Source organism: Peromyscus eremicus, chromosome 6, assembly GCF_949786415.1.
Source record: "Peromyscus eremicus chromosome 6, PerEre_H2_v1, whole genome shotgun sequence".
Taxonomy (NCBI): Eukaryota; Metazoa; Chordata; class Mammalia; order Rodentia; family Cricetidae; genus Peromyscus; species Peromyscus eremicus.
This window is the reverse complement of record NC_081421.1, coordinates 88,377,550-88,402,424: the sequence shown is the minus strand read 5'-3', so window position 1 is coordinate 88,402,424 and position 24,875 is coordinate 88,377,550. Positions and strand designations below refer to the sequence as shown.

Genomic DNA, 24,875 nt, shown 5'->3' with positions numbered 1-24,875 from the left:
CATACTATATATGTTAATTGAAATAGATTTTTTTCATACAGTGTATTCTGATTACAGTTTCCCCTCCCCCTACTTCTCCCAATTTCCCCCCATCTCTTCTCCCATCCAGTTCATACCCTTTCTTTCTCTCCTTAGAAACAAACAGGCTCTTCATTGAGATTCAGAACACTGAGCAGAGAATCCAGGTCCTCAAATTCCACATAGCCAAAGCCTTTCAACCTGTCTGGATTGCTGGGTTCATGTGGTAAGCGTAGAGCGCTGATATTTAGTCCTCTAAAGAATTCCTTAATGGAGTCTTCTGTCACATCATAGGGCAGGTTCCCTAGGAAAGCAGTGTAGGGTGGCGATTTGGGAAGATATTGGGTTCCCGAGCAGCCCGTGGAGCAGTGGGAAGGATGGATCGGTCAATTGGAGGTGCCCTGTACACATTGTCATCGGTACTGTGCCAGATTGTTGACACATCTCCTTCCAGATCGTCTATTTCATCAGCCCAGCTGACTGGTTTGGGGACAGGGTGCTTCTGCCATCGGCACCCCCATCCTCAGCTAGAAAGTCTGTTAGGGAGATGGTCTTTCCCTTCTTAGGTTTTTTGTTTTTCTCCAAATAAATCCAGTCTTTAAAGTTGGAAAAAAGAAAAAAGAAAAGAAAAGAAACAAACAGGCTCAGGACGGTGGTAGTACACACCTTTAATCCCAGCACTCAGGAGGCAGAGGCAGACGTATCTATATCAGTTCAAGGCCAGCCTGATCTACAAAGCAAGTACCAGGACAATCAGGACTGTTACACAGAGAAACCCTGTCTCAAAAAAACAAAAACAAACAAAAAGAGCAAAAGAAAGAATAAAGAAAAAGAGCGAGCCAAAGAAAAAGCACAAGAAATGTGCATAGAGGCCAATATATACTTTTGCACACACAGGAATCCCATTAAACCACAAAACAGGGGGAGAGGATAGGGGGATGGGAACAGGAGGTCGAGTTGGGGGTGGGACTGAGGGGAGAGCAATGAAAGATATCTTGATAGAGGGGGCCGTTTTAGGGTTAGGGAGAAACCTGGTGGCAGGGAAACTCTCAGGAATCCCCAAGGATGACCCCCAGCTAAGACTCTTAGCAATAGTGGAGAGGGTGCCTGAACTGGCCTTCTCCTGTAATCAGATTGGTGACTATCTTAGTTGTCATCACAGAGCCTTTATCCAGTAACTGATGGAAGCAGATGCAGAGATCCACAGCCAAGCACGGGGCCGAGCTCCGGGAGTCCAGTTGATGAGAGGGAGGGGGGATTATATGAGCAAGGGAAGTCAAGATCACGATTGGAAACCTACAGAGACAGCTGACCCGAGCTAATGGAAGCTCATGTGTGGGAGGCCAGCTCCCACCTTTTAAAAGGGTTCCTAGTGATGAGGAGAGAGGGATAAGAAACTTTTACATAGGAAGATAGCAAAGAGGAGAAAGAAACACAGGACAGCTTCGGGAGGACCTGAATCAAAACCCAAAGGCCCCTTTTGCCTCCTCAAACGGGCTTTTTATAACAATGCCAAGGGGCAGGGCAAAAGACCTCCCTCTTGCTAGATCAAAGCACACTGCACAGCCAAGTGTAGACCCTTCCAAACACCTGGTAACCACACCAGTGGTCCAATCATCCCCTTATGCAGCCCTGCTGGGTAAAGTGAGCTCAGATTCTGGGACCCTGAGTAAGTTCTCACTAGGAAACCTCTGTGGGTCTCTACACTCACTGACTCTGGGCTGACAGCTAGGGAGCCTGCATGGGACTGACTAGGCTCTCTGCATGTGGACGACAGTTGTGTAGCTTGGTCTGTTTGTGGGGCCCCTAGCAGTGGGATCAGGACCTGTCCCTGGTGCTTATCTGACTATTTGGAACCTATTCCCCATGCAGGGATGCCTTGCCCAGGCTTGATGCAGGGGGAGGAGCTTGGTCCTGCATCAATGTGGTATGACATGCTTTGTTGACTCCCATGGGAGGCCTGCCCCTTTCTGAATGGAGGAGTGGATGGGAGGCTGGGGGGCGGGGTGGGATAGACAGGAGGTGGGGAGAGGGAATGGGAAGAGAGGAGGGAGGGAAAACTGTGATTGGTATGTAAAATAAATGAAAAAAATTAATAAAACGCCCCCCAAAACAGCAATTCATATTATATATGCAAAGGACCTGTACCATTAAAAAAAATGTCCTGACTTAACATTATGAGACAAAGAACCTTCAAAGGTGCCACTGAGTTCATTTTCTGTTGGTCATCTACTCATGCGCATAGGGCCTACCCTTATGAGTGTTTTTTTCCACAGTTAAACTCCCTCGGAAAACAACTAATTTTTCATTTGCAAGTGGCTCTCAGTTGGAGACCGCTTTCGGGTTAGGGATGGGTCATGGGTCCACTTCTCCTTTCAGCTCTAGGACTCCAACTGGTGCAGACCTGGGCAGGCCCTGTGCATGCTGCCCTGTCTCTGTGAGTTCATGTGCACACCACCAGCCCTGTTCTGTCTAGAAGGCTTTGATTCCTTGGTGTCCTCCATCCTCTCTGGTCTTACATTCTTTCCGTCTCTTCCACAGAGCTCTGAGAGGAGGGATTGATGGGGACATCCCTTTCTGGGCTTAGTGGTCTCAGGTCTCTCACTTTCTGGGTATTTCTGGCTGTGGGTCTCTCTGTGTGTTCCATCTCCTGCAGGAGGAAGCTTCTCTGCTGATGGCTGAGCAAGGCATGGATCTACGAGGATGACAGAATGTCCTTAGGAGTCACTTTATTGCCACTTTCCTTTGTCAGAACAGTAGTGTTTGGTTTGCCCCCGAGGTCCCTGGCCTGTCTAGTCTCAGGTTCTTGGCCATCCAAGCAGAGTTGGGTATGGGCTCCATCTCCTGGAGTGGGCCTTAACTCAAATAAGATATTGGTTGGTTACTCCCACAAGCTATGTGCCACATTACACCAGAATATCTTGCGGGTGGGTCACAATTGTAGATCAAAGAGTGTGTGGCTGGGCTGGTGTTTACTTTTTTCCTTTGGTAGCTTGCAGAGTGCCTTCCAGTACCATGAACACTTGTCTGTAGAAGGGAAGGCTCTAGATAGGGACCAGCTCGACTTCTCCATGTTCAATGCATTGTGTAGGTGCTGTCTTCAGCAATAGGGAGAGCCACTAGTAGCCTTGGCAACAGCCTGGGTTATTTGATGGTTCCCACGGGACCCCTTTGGCCAAGAGCTTGGTTAGGTGTAGCCCATACTGGAAGCTTCATTTGGTGACAAGAGATAGGCAGCTGGGGCTCTGTCTCCCCTGTTAGTAGGGAATTTTATTTAGATCCCCTTCATATATGTACATACTTTAGGAAGCTTCTACTGTATTGGGTTTCCTTACTATTCCTCAAAGGTCCTTAGTTTTATCTGTGCTTCCCCATATTCCTTCCCTTGTCTCCTTCTCCCCTCCTCCTCTCTGTTTGATTCTCCCATTCCAGCACATATACCCCCACCCATGGATAACTATCTATTCTATTTCCCCTTCTAGGGAGATCCCTCCCTCCCTCCCTCCTAGTCCCTAACTCTCTACTTAACCTATGTTTATATGTAGCTTGTCAAGCTGAGGAGATTGGTGGGATGTTGAAGGGACTTGCCTGCCTAGAGTTGGCAGGACAGAATACTAGAGAGATGAGAGAAAGCATCACAAACATGAAGTTCACAGGGAAACCTGCAGACATTTCCCCTCTCCTACTCTGTAGAGCACTGAACCTCACTACCTTAGGCTGGGAAAGAATCATTTGAGAGGATTAGAGGAGTCACACTCACACAGGGCTGGAAGGTGAGCCTGCGTGCCACTATGCCTAACCCTTGCCAAATTAGAAAATATTGTAATTCACAGATGAGTGTATTATGTGCAGAGTATTCAGGGTAATCATGCCTCCTACCTGGGTAGTACTTGGCCACCATGCCAAAGCTGAGACACATCTTAAAAGGACAACATTATTTTCTAGTAGCATAATTATGACCTAGAACCAGTTCAAGGAATTAAAAAAAAATCCAGTCACCAAAAAGATAAAGATCCCAACAGTGTTTGATTATATATATATATATATATATATATATATATATATATATATATATAGCCAAAGTCAAGCTTGACGGTACATGTTTAGCGTGCAAGCAGATGAACATACAGACATCACCAGGAAATGATGCAGGAAAATGTGAGCCAGGATTAGAAAACAAACAAAAAACAAACAACAACTCAATAGGAACTCACTCAGAACTAATAATAATGTAGGAATTAGCAGATACTGTTAAATAGTATTGTAACTGTATCCTGTGTTTTCAAAAGCTAAAGGGAAAAAAACCACATTGGTTAGAGACAAGGGACACAGAGAAAGAACTAAGTAGAATTTAGGAATGAAATCTACAATACTTGAACAAGCTACATCCAGTGGTGTAAGCCTAGACTCTCAGCACTTGGGAGGTGGATCAGGAGTGGCAGGTTAGTTTTGGCTTCACAGTGAGTTCAAGGTCAGCCTGAGACCATTTTTCAGAAAAGCCACGAAAGAAAAAGGTAAAAACTAACAAAACAAAACTAACAGACCAAGCAGCAAAACAAAAGACAAAGACAAAAACTACCCTAGGATATCTGAGATGACTAAGACACAGAAGGTAATTAAATAGTGCAGAAAAATAGGTTAGGGAACCTGAAGACACAGCAATAGAACATTCATTCCAAAGAGAAACACACAGAAGGAAACACTCTGATTTTAAGGGAAATCGGAAAAGCAGAAACTGTGGGGCAAGTCAAACTAGTGTAACTACATACGTGTAACCAGAGTGCTCGAAGGAAGGAAACAGCGAATAACGGCAATGTCCTTCTAAGTGTGATGGCAACTATGAACCTACGTGTGTAAGAAGCTCAGTGAACCCCAAACACAAAAAGAGAAACTCCAAAGTCATCAGGAAGGTGCAAATACCCCAAGGACACAATGACAGCAGATTCCTCTCAAGAGCAACAGCAGCAGGGAGTGTTTGGGAATACATTCAACGCACTGAAACTTTAAAAATAATTATAAATAAAACAGTGTTTTAAGGTGAAGACAGAATACTTTTTCAGACCTGTAAAAGCCAAAATAACTAATCTTAATAGGTCTGCACTACAAAAAACGTGTTAAACGAAGTCCCTTAGGTAGAAGGAAAATAATACAAAAGAAATCGGCACCTGTAAGGGGTGCGTATCAGAAATGGCAGTGCCACTAGTAAATGGATGCATTACTGTCGTCCTTACACTCTTTAAAGGGCAATGGGCTGTCTACACAGAAGCCTGGTGCGGAGTTGGGATGGAGATAGCAACCGTCTGTATGACGTCAGCAGCACAGGACTGAGAGAGGAGGGATGAAAGTATTCTACAGGGGGTTCTTAAGCTGTGTGTGGGGTAATTGGATCTGCTTCTGGCTTTGCATCCTGGCTGGTAAAGACACTATGAAAAATGAGTTAGATTTTTAATGTGATCAAGTTAAATCTATAGATCTGTAATTTTTTTAAATTCATAAACATGGTGTGTCTTCCATTTATTCTGTCTTCTTTAGTGGTTTTTTTTTTTTTTTTTTTTTTTTTTTTTTTTTTTGTATGAAGGATTGCAAGATTTCCTATGATGGTCCTGTAGCTATTCCAAGTGTGTGCATGTGTGTGTGTGTGTGTGTGCGCGTGCATGTACACACACACATACACACCCCCACACACACCCATGCTTTGTGTGACCAAAGTTTTCAGCTCTTTGGGGTGGATGTCAAGGTCCGCAGTTGCTGCATACGGCAAGAGTCTGTTTGGTTTCACAAGGAAAAACCTGCCAGGCCGTCTATGGAGCGGCTGCATCCTCGCCAGTCCTGAACGCAACTTCTGTTGTGGCTCATGCTTGTCAGCGTGGTCCTCTGATTTCACGGGATGACATCCGTTCTGAAAACCACATGGAGGCTAGTTGTATTCTCTTACTTTCAAATTCATGTTTGGGGTTTTGTTTTGTTTTGTTTGTTTTTTGGAAAAGGCTTCCCTCTGCAGCCCAGGTTGCCTTGTCTCTCGAGGATGGACTTGAACTCTCGATCTTCCTGCTATACCTCCCAAGTGCTGAGATTACCAACTGCATGTGCCACCAGGCCTGTCTTAAGTGCTTTTTTAAAAAAAATTACTTTTTAAAAGCAAGTGCACAGAACGATGGGGTTTTAGATGACACGTGCTTGGCCCCTCTTTACTCCCATGATCCTTCCCTTCCTTCTCACCCCTCCTTTCATGAAATCATTCCCTTTTGCTGTGAATGAAATAGGAGCCTGGGGGAGTATTTTATATCCAAACTATAAATATAAGAATATAAATACATATCTGGACCCCACACTACAGAAAGTAAATTATCCAGAGTCTGCCTTGCTGAGCTTAATACAATGCTCTCCAATCTCACTAATGTTCCAGCATATGGTATTATTTCATTCTTCTTTGTGGCTGGATAATCACCTGTCAAATAGGCACACCACATTTTCTCTTTGTCAAGACCAGGGTCCCATGCATCCCAGTTAGGTTTGCCACTCCCGAGCTCCATCACGAGCGCTCGACAGCACTATTTAACAACAGTGTAAGGGGCTGGAAGTTTAGCTCAGTGGTAACGTCTGTGCTTATCATAAGAGAGGAACTGGGCTCAGTCCTGGCATGAGACACTCTAAGATTCTTAACACCTAAAGTGTCAGGTTCTCTAAACTCTCTTTCCTGTGAAGACAAGATGATAACAACAATTTTTTTTTCTTCATGTATAAAAGCAGAGGGCTCAGAAAATGGCTCAAGTACGCTTACTTGCATGGCCTGTATGAGGCGCTGGGTTCTGTTCCCACCCTGGCATAAAAATAAAACAAGATAAATATGGTTAGTTTTTTGTCAACTTGATACAAGCCAAGGTCATCTAGGAGGAAGGAATGTCAATGGAGAAAACGCCTTTATCTGTGCAGGGCATTTTCTTGATGTGAGGGGGCCCAGCCCACTCTGGGTGGTGCCACCCATGGGCAAGGGGTCCTGAGGTATATAAAAAGCAAAGTGAGCAAGCCACGAGGAGCAAGCCAGTAAGCAGCATCCCTCCATGGCCTCTGCTTCAGTTCCTGCCTCCAGGTTGCTGCTTTGAGTTCCTGTCCTGACTTCCTTCAGCGATGGATTGTTAGTGTGTGTACTGGAAGTATACGAGGAAAGACAGAGAAAGACACTGTTTCTTTCCCAAGTTGCTTTGGTCATGGTGTTTACTGCAGCAATAGACACCCTAATTAAGGCAATAAATAATGTAAAATTGAAGATGTGTAAGGCAATGTTCTTTAAAAAGAATTATAGTCAAAATAGTCGTTTAGGTTTTTAATTATTTATTTATTTATCTATCTATCTATCTATTTATTTATTATTATTATTATTATTATTATTATTATTATTATTATTATTATTACTACTATGCAGAGTCTCACAACATAGCCCTGGAACTCACAACACAGACCAGGCTGACCTTGAACTCACCTGCATTTCACCTGTCTCTGCCTCCCAAATACTTTGATTAAAGAAAGGCATGCACGACCATGCCCATTCAGTTGTCCAGTTTTCCCTGTATATTCATATCCTTCAGGAAGGATGCTCCAAAGCATTACTAGTTAACTTTACTTTCTAGGACAGAAGTAGAATTCCCTGAGCAAGACCAGTGTGACTTCTAGGCTCTGGAAGATCTACTGTCTCCAGATCACAAAGTAGGATGGCGGAAATGAAAGCTCTATTGTTCTTCAGTGGACAGTGACTCTTCCCAGCCCCTCCCCTGGATATCATGATAAGCCTGAGTGACTCCTTAGTGTCTTCATTGGTGCTCTGGGCTTACTCATATCTACAAGTTCTAGGTCTGAGGCAAAAAAAAAAAAGCTTTTTCAGTAAAGAAAAATTAAACAGGAAATGCAACAAAAAAGGAATTAAGTAAAGAGAAGTCTGCCAAATACATAATTTGTTTACTTATTTCTTGAAGTGCTAGACGCTTGTAGATGCATGGCAAGTACTGACTGCTTAGCTACACTCCTGCCCTGCTTGTATCTGCTTGTTTGTTAGAAGATAAGGAAAATGGTGTGCATCCTGCCTAGTTTTATGTCAACTTGACACAATCTAGAGTCATCACAGAGAGGGGAACCTCAATTGAGAAAATGCTTCCGAAAGATTTGGCGGTAAGGCATTTTCTTAATTGGTGGGGGAGGGCCCATTCCATTGTGGGTGGTGCCATCCCTGGGCTGGTGGTCCTGAGTTCTATAGGAAAGCAGGTTGAGCAAGCCATGGGGAGCAAGCCAGTAAGCAGCACTCCTCCATGGCCTCTGCCTCAGCTCCTGCCTCCAGGTTCCGGCTCTGCTTGAGTACAGTGCTTCTGATAATGAACAGTGAGTGAAATAAACCCTCTCCTTTCCAGGTTGCTGTGGTCATGGTGTTTCATCACAGCAGCAGTAACCCTAACTAAGACAGGTGTGAGAGTCCCAGATGCATCCAGCTGGCTTTGTCTGAGTCAAGTAAATACTCTACAACTGAGCTTCATCCCCGTCCCTTAGCCTAGTCTCCTTTTCTCAGTCACTCTAGTAGCCCTGGGCATTGGTGGTTGGGTGGACAGCATAGTCTTTAAAACCTTTTTACATTTAATTGGTTTTAATATTTTTTTTGTGTGTGTGTATGTGTGTGTGTGTGTGTGTGTGTGTGTGTGTGTGTGTGTGCCATGGGATGTAGGTGGAGGTCAGAGAACAACTTGCAGGAGTCTATTCTCTCCCTCCACCATGTGGGTCTCAGGGATGGAGCTTAGGCAGCCAAGCTCGGCAGCAAGTGTCTTTATCTACTGAGCCATCTCTCCAGCTCCAGCATGGCCCCTTGACATTGCCTCCATTTCTTCATTTATCCAAGCACCAGATTCAGACTAATCTTGTACACAGCTTTGGATGAGCCCAGGGACTACTGAGTCAGGGGTTTGCACTGTATCTGGGCTGTGTGTGTGTGTGTGTGTGTGTGTGTGTGTGTGTGTGTGTGTTGAGTGAGACAGGATCTCTCTACATAGCCCTGACTGTCCTGGAACTCACTCTGTAGACCAGGCTCACAGAGCTCCACCTGCCTCTGCCTCCAGAGTGCTGAGATTAAAAGCACATGCCACCATGCCTGGCCATGGCTGGCTCTGAGAGCCTTATTATTAAACCTCGCTAAGGCTGGCATCATTTCTCTGTTGTCATGCCGTTTCTTCTGTGCTGTGGGATGGTCTGTATGTCAAGTGTGTTGCTGATTGGTCAGTAAATAAATCACTGATTGGCCATTGGCTAGGCAGGAAGTATAGGCGGGACAAGGAAAAGAATTCTGGGAAGTGGAAGGCTGGGAGGGAGACTGCCAGCCGCCATCAGGACAAGGAAGATGTAAAGTACCGGTAAGCCACAAGCCATGTGGCAAAGTAAAGATTAATAGAAATGGGCTAAATATAAGAGTAAGAGCTAGACAATGACAGGCCTGAGCTAATGGCCAAGCAGTTTAAATAATGTAAGAGTCTGTATGTTTATTTTATAAATGGGCTCTGGGACTGGCGGGACTTGGTGGCGGGAGCTGGAGAGAAATTCTCCAGCCTGAGAGAGATTTGCCCTGACCGTGGGCCAGGCCGGAAAACTCTAGCTACACTTCTGTGCTGTAGGAAACGCCCTTCTCCTTCCTGTCTCCGAGATTTTGTTCCCATTATCCCTTTGCTTTAGCCCTTTCCCCTCCCCCTCCCATCCTGCCTTTTCAAGTCCCTCACATTGATTAATACAGTCCATGTTAGCCTTCCTCTACGCTTTCTGAGCTCCCCAGCTCCCCACTCTAGTCTTCTCTGAATTTCTAATGTACTGTAGATTTCAGTCCTTAATTACGTACTGTCTCCCAGAATTATATGTTATCTCTGAGCAGAGCCAATTATTTTCATTCATCCACTCAACAATTATCTGTTGAGTAGCTCCGATGTGAAGCGCTCATTTTCTGTTATCGGTGCCTTGTAGCAGGTACACGTGCCGCAGTCCTGAACTTTAAAGTCTTAATCAGTTCTTCGGTCTTGGGGACAGGACAGATGGAGCTGGGAAAATAAAGAATCAAAGTGGAGCTCAGCTGTGAGTTAAGGGTAATTTGTTTTCTCTCTCTTCTTATCCTCCACCTCCCCCCTTCCCTCTCTTTCTCCCCCCCCCCCCCCCCACTACTTCGTCCTACTCATTTGCTTTCTAGGAAATGTATACCTAGGGGCCTGTAGAGGTGGCTGAGTTGTTAAGAGTACTGCTGGCTGTTCTTCCAGAGGACTCAGGTTTGATTTCCAGCCCTGACAACTGAACAACAGTTCTAGGGAATCGGACGCCCTCTTCTGGCCTCCCTGTGTACTTCATATACGTAGCATACAGACATACATGCAAGCAAAATACTCATCCACATAAAATAAAATATGAAAAAAGAAGTCTGTGGCTAGTGTTTAGTGCTTTGGAAGTTTTACTAAGACAAGGGCTAATACTGAGAAGAAGCCATTGTATGTTTGCAACTTGGAAATTATTAATCACCTCTCAGAGTGAAATATCTTTATAATGATAGGCAAGAAAGTACTTTGAAGGGTTCTCGAGCTGGGGACGGAACTCAGTTTGAGAGCTTGCTTTACATGCACAAGGCTCCAGGTTGGGTCCCCAGCACTATGCTCACCAAGCATGGTGGCTCATGCCTGTGATCCCAGCACTCAGGAGATGGAGGTAGGGAGATCAGAAGTTTGAGGTCATTGTCTACCGTGTAGGAATCTGGAGGCTGGAGGCCAGTCTAGAATGAGACTTTGCCCCTCCCTCAATGGAGAAGAGGAAATTATCTATAAATCTAATAAAAACAGAGCTATTAACAATATCAAAACTTCCTACCAGGCACTGTTCTTAGTGTTTGACACATTTGTTTATTTATGTAATCCTCACGACAGTCAGCTGTAGAAATGATGAGGCAAGCTCATTCCCAGTGAACCATATTTTAAATCCAAAAGGTGGGCGCCAAACCCACACCCTGACCACTTGACTACACTGCCAAAGGTTGAGTGACTAGATTCACCTCTGCATTTCTCTGCTGCTCTTGGGGCAAGGCCTGTGCATTACTATTACTATGGTGCTTTTTTTTTTTTTTTTTTTTTTTTTAGGAAATAAGACTCTCAAGAGAGTATTTGGACTAGGCATACCTAGAGACTTTTGCTTTTTTGTGGGGGCAACTCTGCAATTTCAGATGCAGTTGAGAGAAGCTGGCCAAGAGTGTGCAGAAGTACTGAGCAGAAGGGACTTACAGAGCAGAAGTCAAAACTGTGAAAGAGAAGGCTTGCTCAGCGGCTGTCTACCCTCCTTCCATGAACTTCTTTTTGAAGATTTATTTTATTTTGAGAAACTGTGCTTGTATGTGTCTGACTATGGGTATGGGCAATGTGAGTGCAGATGCTGTGGAGTCAAGGAGAGGGCTTTGGATCTTCTTGAGCTACACATGGCTGTGATCTGCCTGCCGCGAGCATTGAGAATGGAACTCAGGTCCTCTGCGTAAACAGCAAGCTCTCTTAACCTCTGAGCCATCTCTCTAGCTCCGACTTCCATGAGCTTTGCTGACGCATTAACACCAATGTATTGAGTACTATTGTGAGTTGATTATTCTTTGTGTGTGTGTGTGTGTGTGTGTGTGTGAGTGTGTCTGTGTGTCTCTGTGTGTATTCGTATGGTATATGTGCATATATGTACATGTGTGGGTGTGTGCACTTGTGCCCATGTGAAGACCAAAGGTGTCTTGCTCCATCACATTTTATATCACTCTTTTGAGTCAGGGTCTCTCACTGGACCTGGAGCTAGGCTGGCGGCCAGCAAGCCCCAGAGTGCCTCCCACAAAGTGTCCCTGTGACCGTGCTTGGCTTTCTTTTTGAGTGCCGGGATTCAAACTCAGGTCTTTATCTTTGTGCAGGAAACATTCTTACCCACTGATCCATTTCTCCTGCCATGTTCCCTCTCTTAATTATTCTTGAAAGTTGTGAGGGCTTAACAGAGGGAGCGTCGCCTGCTCTTCTGCATTGATTTAATTTAGTACTTTGGAAAATAACATTACAGAGCACGAATTAGCACGCTTCCCCCTTTAGGTAGGAGCACAAAGGAAGCAAGAAGTTTGGTAGATTCAACTCTGTATAAAGAAAAGAAGGCTGGGCATGGTGGTGCACAACCATAGTCCTGGGAGGCGAGGTAGGAGAGAGATACACAGTACAAGAACAGATAATAGTGAGTCCTGGGTTAGCCTGTGCTACAGAACGAGACCTGTCTCAACAAAACAAAGCAAACAAAAACCCACCACACAGAGCAAAGGGAAAACCAGGAATCCATTCTAGCTTCTATCCCAGAGACATGGCCAGAGATAATTATTAAGTTGGGGAAGCTTTACCTGGACCTTTGAAATCTTCTACATAATGTGCTCTGGTCCCTTTCCATCTCTAGAAAACCTCAGAATTTATTTTGTATCTTTTTTTTTTTTCTTCTTGTATTTGAGGGCAGCAAGATAAAGAGAGGGATAAAAGCCCACTCTCAATCTTGGGCCTGGTGACAGCAGGCCTGTGGGATATGCACTGACTGGTCCGGTTCTGGGATGATAACGTTCAATACTCGGAGCCACTGTGCAAGCCAGGGCTGAGCTGTATGGAAGCCCCCACGGAGCTTCCAGGCAATGGACTATGTTCTTCAGTCACAACTGATGCTCTCATTGGGAAGAGTTATCCAGTGGCATTTTTGGTTTGATTTCATAACACAATACTACCAAATTTGTTTCTAATGTTCTAGTTTTTTTTCCCTGTTCCTTTTTGCTATATCACAGTCGTGTGAAATGGCTGAAATGCTAGAAGTAAATTGTCCATGTGTCCTGTCAGAGGGTGAACGTTGTCTTTTCTTCCCTGCAAAGAGAGAATAAACCTTGAAGTCACTGGGGAGTTAGCCTAACATGGCTACCCCTGGTCAGGAGACATTGAAGGTAGTCTCTTTTCAGAAGGGTACACTTGGGGGGGTGGGGTGGAGTATTGGATAATCTCATTGTCCTTAGAGATACTCCCTGACAGAAATGTTTAGAGTAGCAGACAGCTGGGTTCACTGATTTACAAGCTGAAGTGAAGTCACTACAATCATGAAACTGGAGATTTGGGAGAGTCAACCACAGGCAATGTCAAAGTCAAGGTCTTGTACCAGCCGAGCAGAAGGATGGAAGGAGGATGCTGTTGGAGGATGAGCTTGGGAGAGAAGAGGAATATTTCCAACTCTTGAATTTGTCGGGGGAAAAGGACTGGGATGTGGCTCAGTGGCTCAGGGAACATGCCACTCTGGTAGAGAACCCAAATTGAGTTTCCAGCACCCATGATGGCTCACAACTCCTCCAAAGGATTCAGTCCCCTCCTCTGGCCTTTATAGGCATCTGCACTCACGTGCACCCTCTCCCCTCCCCTAGATAAAAATAAAACAAAACTTAAAAAAAAAATAGCAGAAGCCGGGCGGTGGTGGCGCACGCCTTTAATCCCAGCACTGGGAGGCAGAGGCAGGCGGATCTTTGTGAGTTTGAGGCCAGCCTGGTCTACAGAGCGAGTTCCAGGAAAGGCGCAAAGCTACACAGAGAAACCCTGTCTCAAAAAACCAAAAAAAAAAAAAAAAAAAAAAAAAAAAGCAGAGATACAAGGAATGACATCACTGAAGTGGCTGGAAGAGAGTTCCAGCATTGGTTGGCACAGAGTCTACAGAGAGAATTAGTTTAAATACAGGTGTAACCCAGGAGGACTCTACTAGGCAATTAGCAGAGACCCACAATGATGATTTTAATATTGATTAATTTTAAGATTGACTAGCTCCTTCCAGGAAAGGAGAAGTTGGAAAGCCAGGACTGTGGCTAGTTAAAATCAAGAAGCTAATCCCGCCCCTCCATTTCCCCTTTCAGCACTTATATTGCATGTTGAATTCTTTTTAACCTCACTTTCTCTTTTTCTTTCCAGGGCTAAGTCTGGAGTCCCCCTCCACCCCAGTTACTTTAAGATAGATATCAGCCAAAAGGATGGGTTTAGCTGCCACCCCAACTTTATCTCTTTCTGAGGTTCAAAGAGCTTTTGAGAGTCACATCAGTCACCCTACAAATGACCTTGAAGAGAGTAGAAACTCAAACCATGTTTATTCAGCGGATTTCAAACAAACTAGGGAATATACATTCTTTTCAAATAGGCATATTTGGGCATGGGCGTATTTGGAAATTGACCCTCTGTACTTGTCCCTAAAACAGACACCACAGTTTTCACAGGATGAATAGCAAGTGGAATTCAGGTTACACGTGACTATTCAGATTAAATCAGGGATAATATTTTCTTAAAAAATCAATTTAAATTGAAAAAAAATTTTTTTTATTAATCATGTATCTCTGAGTCTCTGTAGAGGTATGTGCATGTGAATGCAGAGGCCTACAGAGGTCAGAAGAGGCTGTTGCATCCCCTGGAGCTGGAGTTACAGGTGTCATGAGCTGCCAGATGTGGGTGCTGGGAACAGAACTCTGGTCCTCTGGAAGAGCAGTATGCCTTATTAACCACTGAGTCGTGTCTCTAGTCCCACACCCTCCATGAGTCATCTCTCCAACCCCAGGAATAATATTTTTAGTGACAATATGATTTTATCAATGACTCCACCTACATTTCAGAATCTGATGCTGAATTAGGCTGAATAACAAAACGTTTGTATTCTATTGGCTCCACTCTGGACAAAGACTTCTCTTGCAGAGTAAAGTTCCATTGCTGGAGTTATCCCTTCTGGAAGGGGAAGGGGATGGTCTCCTTTGATAAAGGAATGACAAAACATAGGCTGGAAAATGAGGCAAGATCTGAATAAAAATTAAATAAAGATAAAAATTTTTATATAACCCTGTAAAAAAATGGGGGCGGGGGACACAAACAGTCTTAGGCAGATAATTTCAGAGCCATGTTTATAAATTACCAAGTGAGGCTAATCCTCACTCGACCCTACCTGCCCTTTCTGTGTCTTTTCTTACAGCATCTTCTCAAACACAATCCTGCACAGGTGAGCGGGTACCCAGGGAGCTGCAAAGTGATAAAACCTTACATGTTATCCTTCCAAAGAGTGTTTGTTTGCTTTTTTAGGGCTGTGACCAAACCGAGACTCTCAGGCACACTTTGAAAGTGCTCTTCTACTGGGTTACTTCCCTAATTGAATGCTGTGTTTTTTGTTGTTGTTTTGTTTTGCTTTTTTATCATGATTCTCAAAATCAAAAAGCCCTCAAAACTAAAATAAGCAAATAAGTAACTAAATAAATGGATAATACTGTGAGCTTCCTAATGCTTCTTTCCTGCATATTATCTGCCTAAGACTGTCTTGTCCCCCCTCTTTTTTTACAGGATTATATAAAAACTTTTATCTTTGTTTTATTTAATTTTTATCCAGATCTTGCCTCATTTTCCAAAGTATGTGAGGTCACTTATAATAATAAACACGGACTTTAAAATAGTAACCTATAAATCAGGCCCAGAGAAATAAGAACCAGAGTAGAAAGTCATGGCCAGGCAGAGAAGTTGAACTCAAGTGAACCCCTAGAATTAAGTTTCAAGACTGGTCTAGGATTCCGGGTGAAAGTGAAAAGGGAGACGTGATATGTATACATCGATCTCTCCTCACCCCTCCTACCCTTTCCAAACACTCAGCTTCTCAGGGGTGATATGTATAGCTTTGCCTAATACATAGCCCCCCAGAAGAAACTTCTCATATGAAGCTATTTGTTTCAACATCATTACGGCTTCCACAAAACTTTTCATAATAATGGGCATAAAACTAAAAGGAAATAAGTCTCAATTGAATAAATTAATGAATGGGTAAGCTGTGCTTTAGGTATGAAGGAAATGGTGAGTGTACACGGCATGGCTCAGGAGACCCGTGTTTGTTTACCAATTTCTGTCGCAGTGGCAAACAACTAGGGATTTAAGAGTCCTCACGTGTGTGCTTTGGAAACATCATGCAATCACCTAGTCCACTTGCGTCATCCTTTGATTCATATGGAAATAGCTGAAGTGATGTTCACTTGATAATTGTTTGCTGAACGGCACAAAGCACGTGTTACTTCGGTTGTGTGTTGATGTTGCTCTTTACATAATTAAATACTTTCAATGAATGGGCCATTAAGAAAATAATAGTAGTGTCTAAGGAAACGTTTTATTTACCCCATTTATCTCCATCCTAGACAATATTGACGAAACTGTAATACATGCTAAATTGGTGGAGTTAATTCAGACAACGTGTCTCATCCCATCTTGATCCTATCACACATTGTCTGCAACACCCAAATGCCCTTCTGCCTGACTGTGGGAGTTCATTGGATCACTTCCTATTCCCAGTCCCTGCTCCCCTCTTGTTCTGACCCCAGCTAGAACCTTGGCCCAGTTTCCTGGAGACAATCTGTGTTTAGCCTCTGGCTCCTACCCTGAAGGCCTGTGGATGGGGGCTCCTGCCTTGCTTTCCTGTCCAAGGTCCAGGGTGCTGGGCCAGCTTACCATGCTTCTTTGTGTCTGTGAGTGGGTGTGCAACCAGACCAAGCTCCTTCCTGAGCAGACTGGAGTCGAAGAGCAAACCCACATGGTGATCACAATGGTTTAACAAAGTGAAAATATTCCAGGTGTATTCACACACACACACACACACACACACATACCTGGAAATGCTCAAACATGTACCCATCTGTCCTAGTTATCTTCCTGTTGCTTTGATAAGCACCACAACTAAAAAGCAACTTGAGGAGGCAAGGTTTATTTCACATTCCACTTCCATCACTGAGGGAAGCCAAGGGAGGAACTCAAGGCGGGAACCTGGAGTTAGGAAGTGAAGCAGGGACCATGGAGGAATGCTGCTTGCTAGCTTGCTCCCTCTGGTTTGCTCGGCTATCTTTCTTATACAGGCCCACCCCCCACCTGCCTAGAGTCAGCATCGCCAGAAGTGGGCCGGCCCCTCCTACATCAATTAGCAGTTAAGAAAGTACCTCCCAGACACCAGCCAACACAATCTGGTCAGTTCTTCAGTTGAGGGTCCCACTTCCCAGATGACTTGAGGTCTGTGTCAAGTTGACAGCTGAATCTAATATGACACCATTCATCCATCTGTCTGTCCACCCATCTGACAAATGCTCAAACATGTACCTACCTATCCATTTTCCTTTATGTGCCTGGCACTGAGAACATGGAAGCCAGCATGATCCTGTTTTTCTTCACAGTATTACATTACTAATAAAGGAAGAAGCCATTTTAAGATTTTTTTTTTCTGTGTAATTTATCATTTATTTAGCTGTGCAGAGGAAATAGCTAAGTGGGCAAATGGGAAGATTGATATGACAGAGATGATGTGATTTTCAAAGCCGTTACTAATTGTTTTCTATAGAGATTCTCAAAATGGAGTGCTCTTGCCACCCTGAGGCCCTCTACAACATCTGTAAAGGTTTTGTTTCAGTTGTGAAGAGGAGATACAGTGGCTAGAAGTCAGGGATGCCACTAACCATCCCACAGTACGTGGACAGCCACTCAAATGTCACTAACTGTTCCACATACACAGGACAGCCCCCCCCCCCATAATGACACTAACCATCTCTCAGTACACAGGACAGCCCCCCCCCCCCCAATGAAGGATTAAGGGTGTAGCTCAGAGGGAGGATTGCTCACCTAACATGTGCAAGGGTCCTGGGTTCCATCTCTGAAGACACTGTGAACAGAACTGAGGTTTAAAACCCCTGGCTACTGTGTATGCCAATCTTCATGTGTCCAGTGGAGCCTATCTACAAAGTTTCCTTTAGCCTGATACCCATTGCTGTTTCCAGTAACAGTGTCTGGCATTTGTTGCTGAGGCTGTGGCAGGCGCTGTGGTAATTCTTTTTAACTGATTATATTATTCAGCTCTGAAACCCCCAAAGGGTAGACAGACATCACTATCCGCCTGATCTTAGAGGTGAGATAAGTTTGGTGGCATAGAGAAACACACGCAAATGCTCACCTGGCAGGGGAGATGCCGTGATAATGAAGGTGGCTTTCCCAGGACGAGGCTTTACCCAATGCACTCCAGATGTGCTCACCCCTGTGCGGTGCACAAACGCCACTGCATAATTTGTGGCAGTGTGTGTGTGTGTGTGTGGGGGGGGGGGCTGCGTTCACTTTCTCCCCTGTTGAGATTAATAACAAAGTGAACAAATCCACACAAGGGCTGGGGGGTGGGGGGATAACACTCGCCTGGCATGCATGGAGCTCTGGGTTCAATGCCTAGCACTAGACAAGTAACTAAAAAGAGAAGAAAAGCTTTGCCCAAGGTCTCATTGCCAGCGGCAGAGCCGGGCTTTCTGTGGGGCCCGGGAATTGTGCGTCTTCTCCACCACAAGGGACACCTTTAGCTCAGATGGGGGACACCCCCCCCCCTTCAGCTAATTAGTACCTGCTTTCGTGAGCGTGTGTGGGCTACGGGCTTCTGGTGGGAATCTGAGGGAAAGGAGGCTGGCACACAAGCGCATAGGTGCAATCCCACTTTGGGGAAAGAGGGTTTTACACTTGAAAACAGCAACATCTAGTTGGGATGATTAATGAATGGTCCTCCCACACAACTGTGCAGTGGCCATATTAATCCAATCTAATTAAACCAAATCAACCCCAACTGTTAGTCATCTCCAATCCAGAGATGGCTGTGTTGACATGGAGTAAACGGTAGGACTAAAAATAGCAGATGCAAACTGACAAGTTCCGGCAGAGCCGGTCTGCCTTCGCTACCAAAGACATCACTGCTTCAGCATCTCTCTCTCTCTCTGTCTCTCTCTGTCTCTCTCTCTCTCTCTCTCTCTCTCTCTCTCTCTCTCTACTTCTGCTTTACCAATAGCCCCCGGGCAGTTATGATTTAGGAAAAAAAAAAATCTGGGATCAGACTGCCTTCTTTGTCAAGTTTGGGCGTCTCCTGACTGCAGAGCATTAGTGTGCCACCATCCACCCCTTCGCTTGCATTACAGTGTCTGAACACTCCCAGACTGTAAGTTGATCAAGTTCCTTAACCCCATAATCTAGCTGATAGAAGGTAATCGAATACCACCTCTGCCCATGTGATAGGGCAGAATTCCTCTGTCTTCTCACCTGAGTACAACAGGCTTGTGCCACCCAGAAGAATGAAAAGGTAACTCAGAATATGTGGGGTCCGTACAGCCCAGGAGGATACCCTTACGAAGAAGAGGAAGTATGGGCCCCACAAATCGCAGGTCAGTGTGAAGAAGGCTGTTTTGCTTGGCTCCCTGTGAGTTTTAAAAATAGCTTGTGTTGAAATAACCCATTGATTTGCCTGCTTCATTTTTAGGATTTTGAGGTATGTGTGCACATAGGTGTCTTTAACCCACCTGGAGGCATTCTTAGAAATGATAACTGGAGTTCGTATCTGTTCGTTGTCAGTGAGTTGAAACGCCTTTATGTGCATGGCCGCCAACAATGTCTAGTGGGTTAAATGTCAAAGAGGTTGCCCTTTCTCGAAAAAGGGAGTTTGACAGGTGCAGATGTTTTTGTGAGGTGCAGATGTTTTTGTGAGTAAGCGGCCCTTTGTCCTGCTTGTCATTGAGACTAGTGCATTACTTTTCTCCCATAAAATACAGTATGTCTCTTAGAAACCATTTCATTTCTGACTTCTCTGAATTCACTGCACAGTAGGTGACTGCCCAATTTGTGTGTGTGTGTGTGTGTGTGTGTGTGAGTGTGTGTGTGTGAGTGTGTGTGTGTGTGTGTGTGTTTCTTCCATCCTTGAGAAGTTATGGAAAAGTTAAATACTCTTTAAGACTTCAAGGTCTGCCATACATTCAGGTCAGTACTATAGTTCTATATATTAGAACCTCCAGGAAGGTTTGCAGAGGCCCTGCTGTTACTCAACCGCATTCTACAATCTCCTTTCTCATGGCTTACAAACCCTTCCTGACACTACAAGTATTTAGAACCCTACTGAGTGAGAACAGCATCTGGATCTGCTGACTGCAGCCTGGACCTGGAACGTTCCCCCAGTCCTGGGCCTGACAGCTCTTTCGTTTGTTCCCATTGGACAGAGGAGACAAGCAGAGTTTCCATGAAGCAATGCAGGGCAGCCGTACAGCTAAGAACGCAAGGGCTTGAATGCAGGGGCTAACACTGCAGGCCGCCTGATCAAGGCTCTCCTGAGTGCTAATCGTCCTCAGACCCAGGGTTTTGTTGAAGGATGGCGAATCAGGGAGGCAACAGAAAGAGAAGTGGGGGAGGGGAGTGGACGCTGCTGTGGTTATCAGGTTGCCTCTAATTTTCCTCACCTGAGTTTCATAGCGGTTGTGAAAGTACCAAATTGGTCCAGAAAACTGGCTAGCCTTTCCAAATAGATAATACTATATTTCATTTTTGTTAATTTTATTGAGAACTTCCTTAGTCCACGTTTTTATCATCACCTCATTCCTTCTTCTTCAGTCCCTCCCCTATCACCCACACCACTTTTCCTTTCCAACTACATGATGTACTCTCTCTCCTCTCTGCTCCCTCCTCTCTCCTCTCTCTCTCTCTCCTCTCCTCTCCTCTCCTCTCCTCTCCTCTCTCTCTCTCTCTCTCTCTCTCTCTCTCTCTCTCTCTCTCTGTGTCTCTGTCTGTGTGTGTGTGTGTGTGTGTGTGTGTGTGTGTCTGTCTGATGGTTGTGTCTCAAGATGTGAGCTCTCAGCTCTTCCTTTGCTTAGCCACCATGGACTCCACCCCCTGAAACCATAAGCCCCAAATAAACTCTTTCTTCTCTCAGTTGCCTTGGTAATGCTATTTTATCACAGCAATAGAAAAGTAACTAAGACATTTACTGAGTAGCTAAGGTTGACCTTGAACTCTCATGCTCCTGCCTCTGCCTCCCTAGGGCTGGGATTATAGGCGTGAGCTACCATTCCTAGCTCTGAATATATACTTAAGCTACAGGTAGCAGTGTATGCTGCAGACTCGATGTGTCATGTGATATAAAGGAGGGTACCGAGGATAAATCCGAGGTCTAAGGCCTAAGGCCCTTTTCCAGGGCCAATGTCAATCAAATGAGGTGATGCTTGTACAGGGATTAAGCTTCTTATTTTTAGCATCAGAAGTTTGGGGCCCGGAGAATAAGCTTTGCAAGACTGCACATAGATCATAGTCAAAAGCCACAGGACTAGATGAGGTCATAAAGGAGTGGCGGAGGCGGAAGCATACGGGCTCTGAGCTCCGAGGGCTCCAGTTTAAGGAAGCTGAGGAAATAAGGGGCAGAGTTGAGCAAAGCAGGAGTCCACTATAGACAGAAAAAGAACCAGCAGATTAATCGGAGGAGCCAAGGAAGAGGGTGATTGGAAAGGGAGAGAAGAAGCAGGGTTCAGTGTTGTTAGTAAGGAAAGTAAAACGAAGAGCAGGAATTAGGGAGATTAGCAAGCCCTGGTGACTGTCACTAGGGTAGCTTTGATAGCTTTGGTGGGATGTGACAGAAATCTGAGGGCAGTATGTTCAAGTGAGAATGAGTTGAGAACATTCCAAGATGGAAGCTAGAAAGATTTTGAGGAATTTTGCTAGGAAAGGCAGCAGAGAACCTACACACGCGCGTGTGCATGAGCACACACACACACACACACACACACACAGAGGTATGCTAGTGTTTGCGTACCTGGACACATGTGGAGACAGTGGACAAGCTGGGTGTCCCCCCTGCCTCCCTTGTTTTGTTTGTTTTTGATAGAGGATCTCTCACTAGGACCTGGGCTGGTGGATTAGGTGTGGCTGGCTGGCCAGCAAGCCCCAGGGATCCTCCTCCTCAGCTTCCTCCTAGCACTGAGATTACATGTGTGCACCATACCTGACTATTTACACGGGTGCTGGAAACTGAATTTAGAGATGGTTGTGGCTTGAGCGGCAACACTTTACCAGCTGGGCTATCTCCCCAGTCCAGAGAAAACAGCATTTTATTTGACTAATCCAGAGATGCTTATCATTTTTTTTTTTTTTTCTGGTGCTGGGATTTGAATCCGGGTCTCGTGTATGCAAGATGAGGCATTCAATAAATCAGCTACATTCTCATTCCTCTGTGTTATCTTTCGTACAACACACCGTCTCTTCCAGCTTGCCAATATCTGTATCTCTCTATGCCTGGGGTTGTTTTTCTTCCTTGAATCTTATGTGTGTGTAACAAAGAGAAGGGCCAGAATCTTATGTCAGGGAGCAGCTCTCAACCAATGGGAGATGGGAGCCGGTAGGTAAATCTCCTCCTGTTTGGGGGGAAGAGGAGGTGGGTGGAGCTTAGGGTAGTGGTTTTACACCATTGTGTAGTGTGTCCATGGGAAATAAGTTCCAGTTGTTCACGGCGGTTGTGAGGCTGGCTAGCAGACAACATCCATTGTCTCTTCTTCCTCCCTGACCTCCCTGTCTCCACTCTCCAGATGGTGTTTCCTGTAATTCCCAAATAAATGACTTGTACCTGAATCTTTGTTTCAGGGGAACCTAAGTTAAAATACTTTATATTTAAATATCATGTAAAATTCAGTGGTGCTCTAAGGCCCTGTGTGCTGGGAGGGCCACATGAGCTGGGGTGTGGACGTTCCTTGTTTCTCCACACCTTCCTGGTTCCTCTCTCCAGCTGGCTCTTCCTGACTCATATCTTTTGTAATAAGTGCTAACTTACAGTTTAGAGTTCCCAAAATGTGTGCTTGAAAGTCTCCTTTTTAACTAGTGCTTTTTTTTGGGGGGGGGGGGCAAGTTCACTCAGTGCATTAGAAAACTGCAAGATCACAAAACTGCTAACAATCCTAGGCTTCTTGTTCTATCTGTAGTAATAAAGCATAGACATATTTGGTCTTTGTTCCTAGTTCCTGACACGGAATGTCCAAAACTCTTAAAATTTCCTCACTGATAAGGGTGATAGGACCATCTTCTGTAATCTATAAATGGCTTTAGTCTACATCTGAGTTTATGGTGCTGGGGTGACCCTAGATAATTTCATGATGGTGGATGGTTGCTAAAGAAACCAAGCTCTGCCGGGTGGTGGTGGCGCACGCCTTTAATCCCAGCACTCTGGAGGCAGAGCCAGGTGGATCTCTGTGAGTTCGAGGCCAGACTGGTCTACAGATCGAGATCCAGGCAAGCACCAAAACTACACAGAAAAACCCTGTCTTAAAAAGAGAGAGGCCGGGCGGTGGTGGCGCACGCCTTTAATCCCAGCACTCGGGAGGCAGAGCCAGGCGGATCTCTATGAGTTCAAGGCCAGCCTGGGCTACCAAGTGAGTTCCAGGAAAGGCATAAAACTACACAGAGAAACCCTGCCTCGAAAAACCGAAAACACAAAACACAACAGAGAGAGAGAGAGAGAGAGAGAGAGAGAGAGAGAGAGAGAGAGAGAAACCAAGATCTCCATGCATTTGGCTCTACCCATCTGAGGAGGAGAAAGGGGCTGGAGATTTAACGGAATCATCAACGTCTAGTGATTTATCAACTATTCCTAGAAAGCAGGACCTCTTAATAAAACAAATGAGGTGGTCAGAGATCTTCCAAATTGGTGAACACTTGAGGTGCTCGGAGGGCAATGTGCCCAGCGAGAACATGGAAGCTCTGTTGTTCTTCCACACCTTTCCTATGCCTCTCCTCAGTGTGCTGTACCTGATGCGTCCTTTATAATAAACTGGTGATGGTAAGAAACGTTCTCCTGAACGCTCTGAACTATTCCTGCAAACCTCTGGACAGAAGAAGGAAACTGCAAGGACCCTGGAAGATTAGCTAGCTGCTCAGTAGGAAGTGTGGATGACAACCCAGGTCTTGCAACTGGTATCTGAGTGAGACAGTCTTGGGGTAGGCAGTCTTGGACTTGTGGCATTGACGACTCCAGGTGTCAGAATTCAGTTGAATGACAGGGCCCCCTTTCCATGCTGGCAGAGAAGTGCTTGGTGTGGAGAAACCCTTACACATTTCTGTTAGAAGTGCTAGGAGTAAAAATAACAGGGAACTCCCAGAACATAAATTCTCTTAAAAACACGCTTATTTCTTTGATTTTTAGTCATTAGTGCACTATAAGCAATGCCAGATAAAGGGATGAGGGGAAAAGGTTAATTTCATGCCAGGCATATTAATTTTGCATCTGTGATGTCTAATTATATAAAGTCTGAGGAAATTATTAAACAGTAGTGCTCAGGGATCTTGGGTAATTTTCCTTTTAGGATACTTTATGAATATTAATTATTCAACCAGGAATCTATGAAGGAGATAGATTTTTTTTTTGAGTCAAGAGTGGGTTTTTAACTCTCTTTGAGAGACCAGTTTTTTTCTGTGTAGTATGTTTGCTTGCTATCAAAATAAACTTCTATATAAGTATAGAAAGAACACCAGATACCCCCTTTTAGTAGTGCTAAACATGTCATTTCTCTTCTCTCTATAACTATTAAACTCGAAAGTGTTTTTAATTTAAAATAACCTGGCGGCTTGCCTGTTAAACTGTGGAGGCTCTTACTCTAGGAGTAGAACATCGATTCTTTCCTCATCTGAGTTTCAGTATCCTTGCATCCATGTTTTCTGAGAGAAGAAAAACCAGTGAAAAGTTTCTCCTCCATTCTTTCTTTACCACATCTTAAAATGTTGACATGGCCGCCAAACACTAAACCAGTACGGTGCACCGATCACTCATATGACAAGTTTTGCAAAAGCAAACTTATTTTTATTTATTTATAAGGCATCAAGCACGTGGAGAGCAGGAAAAGCCTCGACTCTGTCTCCTTAGGGTTATGGTTTAGGAGATGGCTCAGTGGGCCAAGGTGCTTGCTGCACAGGCCTGGAGACCCAAGATCACTCTCTGGAGGAGAGAACTGACTCAGTCAATGGCGCCCTCTG

The 24,875-nt window shown here is 44.8% G+C and overlaps 1 long non-coding RNA gene and 1 pseudogene across 1 annotated transcript in view; one reads left to right on the top strand and one right to left on the bottom strand.

Annotated features, from left to right (window-relative positions):
• Positions 1 to 9,909: 9,909 nt before the first annotated feature.
• Positions 9,910 to 24,875, bottom strand: part of LOC131913486 (uncharacterized) — a 29,041-nt gene continuing 14,075 nt past the window's right edge. Inside the window, exon 2 of the long non-coding RNA XR_009379900.1 lies at positions 9,910 to 10,076. This is a non-coding gene — a long non-coding RNA (uncharacterized LOC131913486). The remainder of the gene's footprint in view (positions 10,077 to 24,875) is intronic.
• On the top strand, positions 18,023 to 18,197 carry LOC131913977 (U1 spliceosomal RNA; annotated as a pseudogene).